The sequence below is a fragment of the Schistocerca serialis genome, chromosome 1 (genome assembly GCF_023864345.2).
Source record: "Schistocerca serialis cubense isolate TAMUIC-IGC-003099 chromosome 1, iqSchSeri2.2, whole genome shotgun sequence".
NCBI lineage: Eukaryota > Metazoa > Arthropoda > Insecta > Orthoptera > Acrididae > Schistocerca > Schistocerca serialis.
Window position 1 is genome coordinate 583,054,163 of NC_064638.1, and position 4,087 is coordinate 583,058,249.

The window sequence follows — 4,087 nt, forward strand, 5'->3', positions numbered from 1 at the left end:
GCTGGAGACTTTTAACAGCCGAGAAGTTATTGCTTATCGTACATTTCAGATATGTGAAGTGTATAACAGAGATCGTGGTTCATCTAACTATATGTCTACAATGCTGTTGGTTCTTATGACAAGGAATCGTCGTAAAGTAAATGAATCAGAGTCTGTGTCCGTTTGGGTTAAAGGTGAACTGAATTGCGCCAAGATTATAGTTGTTGGTGATGTGACACCTTACTATAGAAACTGAAATAAAGTACCTGTCCTTTCCTTGAGAAAATAAAAAAATAATAAATATTACACGACAGAAAAAAGAAACCCGTTGGGTCATGGTCAGTGACCCATCCCAGGTCATCCAGATACTGATTCAGCATCAGACACTGACATTTCAGAGGGGGGAACCATGGCAATGGGTGGAGTCGTGCTCCCATATATTTTCTGCCAGTTTCTACGACGTATATCTTCGATATGCTAGTTTACTACGTGAGGCTTTCTAGGTACTTTGCGTTGCCCACTGGACGTTCTAGCCCGACGCTACTAGTATTACTTAGCGTCGAGCACGCTAAAAATCCAACACCGGAAGTTGATAAGGGACTCGACTCGCTACTGGCGGCCGGAAGTAGCGGTCTGATAACTGGCAGCTATATAAATGACGTTTCTGTTAAGACGGCGTCAGTTGTCGAGCAGCCTCACGTGCAGCAGCAATAACATTCATTTGCTGCCAGTTGCTACGATATATATCTTCGATATGCTAATGTACTAAGTGCTGCGTCCTAAGCACTTTGCGTTCTCCTCCTGTCCTTTGCTTGAGAAAAAAAATATTAATATTAGACGACAGCAAAAAAGAAACCAATTGGGTGATGGTCAATGACCCATCCCAGGTCATCCAGACACTGATTCAGCAATGGGGGGGAGCTGTGCTCCCATCTTTGATTATTTTTATATATATATATATATATATATATATATATATATATATATTTGTTGCCATTTGCTACGATATATATCTTCGATATTATAGTGTACTATATGGGCTTGTGCTACTATCCAACAATATTGTAGCTTTTGTTAATGTAAAAGCTGTTCTCCGTAAACTGCGGCTTGCACGTGTACAGTAATAGCTTTATTTTGGAAAATACTGCTTTGTTTACCTCGGCATATCAGCAAGAATCAATCTCCTGAAATCTGTGCAGCACGAGGAACATCTTCATTGATAGTGAAAAATTACATTTGTGAAAATATATGGTTGTAAAAACGATAACGTTCCAGTAAATATGGATCCGCCGTATGCGAGGTGACTGCGAATAATTGGTTACGAGCCGCCACTGACTTCAGTAATAAATACTATCGTAGTTATAGAGTGATCCATATAATCTTAACTAATTTAATGAGTAATAATATTTGAACGAGCAATGGGATACAGTTGCAATTTTGGGAGATGGTAATACATTATTTGGAGATTACATAAATACGTACAATGTCCTCGCAGCAAATGTTGGAAGTGCCCTCCACTAGCACCAATGCCCAATTGTACTCGTTTCACCATATTCCGCGACATTCTGTGAAGTGTTACCTCGCCAGTGTTGATTATTTCTTGTGTAATGGCCTCACGGAGCACTGCAGTTATCCGTGGTTTATTCATGTACACTCGGCTTATAAGATACCTCCACAAGAAAAAATCAGGGAGGTTAGGTCGGGTGATCGAGACAAGGCCATAAATTTTTTGAGATTATTCGGTCACCAAATAAACTGGTTACAAGTTGAAACTTCCTGGCAGATTAAAACTGTGTGCCGGACCGAGACTCGAACTCGGGACCTTTGCCTTTCGCGGGCAAATGCTCTACCAACTGAGCTACCCAAGCACGATTCATGCCCTGTCCTCACAGCTTTACTTCTGCCAGTATCTCGTCTCCTACCTTCCAAACTTTACAGAAGCTCTCCTGCGACCTTGCAGAACTAGCACTCCTGAAATAAAGGATATTGCGGAGACATGGCTTAGCCACAGCCTGGGGGATGTTTCCACAATGGTTCCAAGTTGCTTGGAAGTACTAGACGCGTGGCACGTTGCTCCAGCTCTTTGCAAAAAACCTTCCGAAAATTCGATGTTATCCAGCTACTCCTCAAATGTATTTAAAATGACCGTATAAACTGCAGAATCTGCGGTCATATGAAAGAGAATGTGGCCAAAAATCCTGAAAGCTCATACCGCGCCACACAGTCTAGCCTCGTCGCCATGCAGCGGTGTTTCTTGGATGATATGGCGGTTTACATCAGACCAGTATCTGCTGTTTTCTGTATTGATGTAACCTAACAGATGGAACCAAGTTATGAAGAGAATTCTTCATTTCTGTGGCCATGTTGTCCGTAGTTCCTTTGCAGTTCTTGACGGTATTTTTGTTCTGTCGTTGCAACTACAAAAATGCGTGTTTTTTGATTTTATTTTTTCACCAGACGTGTTTCGCTTTATTGACGTAAAGCATGACCAGTGGTCTGTAATTAAGTTATTTACATTTTGATTTGCTTTAAAATCAAAAAACAGTTCTTTAACAGTATATCGGTTTGAACCTACGGTGATTTTCACATGATTTCTCGCTTACATAGGGAAGTGCCGTCTGCTAACACATCGTTGCTGTTTTTCTTCCTTAGACACTGATAGTTGTGGTTTAGTTTCATTCGAATGGGCCTGAAATCGATTGGTGTGATTTACGTGTACCGACAAATAAGCTATCACAGTTTCAGAAAAAGGGATGATTTATTCAAGTCCGTCCCGATAGCTGAGTGGCCAGCGTGACGGATTGCCTTCCTTCGGGCCCGGGTTCGATTCCCGGCTGGGTCGGAGATTTTCTCCGCTCAGGGACTGGGTGTTGTCTTCATCATAATTTCATCCCCATCCGGTGCGCAGGTCGCCCAATGTGGCGCCGAATGTAATAAGTCAATAAGACCTGCACAAAGGCGGCCGGACCTGCCCCGCTTGGGGCCTCCCGGCCAATGACGCCAAACACTTATTTCCATTTCCATTTATTCAAGAGAAAGAGCCAAACAAATTGAGCAAGTGAATAACTAGTTGTTCCACCGCTGGCCCTTATGCATGCAGTTATTCGGTTTGGCATTGATTAATAGAGTTGTTGGCTGTCGCCCTACGGGTTCCGATAGTCCAGGTGGCCCGTTAGATCTCCAAAATCCGGAGATGGGTGGAGGGCCTAGCCCATAATGCTGCAATCGCTCTCAGTTGGGGAGAGACCTAGCTATCCTGCTGGCCAAGATAGGGTTTGGCAAGCACGAAGTCAAGTGCTAAAATCTGTTGCCGTGTGCGGATGTTCTCAGCCTTATTGAAATGTAAGCCCTGGATGGCTTACCATGAAGGTCAACAAAAGGGGGCATATAACATCATCGAGTGTGCTGTAATGGTGCCACAGATGACAACCGAAGGGGTGCTGCAACGAAAAGAAGTGGCACCCCAGAGCCTCACTACTGTTATTCAGGCTGTACGGCGGTGGCCAGTCAGGCTAACATCCCACCGCCGTCTGGCACCTCTTCTCCAGTCATCAGGGATCGGTTCGAAACGGGACCCGACACTGAAGAATATTATACTCCACTGAATGAGAACCCAGGCCGAAGATGTGTCTGGAGACGCCCCGAACCGCAGTGGGATATCAATGTTAAGCAGAATAACTGCTTGCATAAGGTCCAGAGGCGGACCAACACGTTTCTGACTTGTTAAATTTACGAAGCTCTTTCTCCTGAATAAATCATCCAACTTTTCTGAAATTGGTATAAAGTTCTCGGCTTACTTATCGCGTCAAATTTCGATAAAATTCCAAGCTTCCATCATCACCTTCTGGGGCTAAAAATGACTGTCGTAAACTGAAGACGATCCCACTACGACGTTAGTTTCAGCCTCTGACGGTGATGATGGAGGCAATCGCCAAAAGCTTGGAATTTTATCCGAATTTGACGCGGCAAGCAGACCGAGAACTTTTTATGCAAGCGCTCCGTTGCGAAAAATGTAATACCCATTGTAATCATTTATTTGTGTGTACACGTACATCTGCAGATTTCCGTCCCATTCGGATAATCCCTTGGTGGTGCGCCTTTTTTGTCT

General features: G+C 43.7%; 1 non-coding gene across 1 annotated transcript; it reads right to left on the reverse strand.

Moving 5' to 3' along the window:
• Window positions 1-1,773: 1,773 nt before the first annotated feature.
• On the reverse strand, window positions 1,774-1,848 carry Trnas-cga (transfer RNA serine (anticodon CGA)). Its single transcript has one exon. It is a non-coding gene; the product is annotated as a tRNA-Ser (tRNA).
• Between the last annotated feature and the right edge of the window lie 2,239 nt (window positions 1,849-4,087).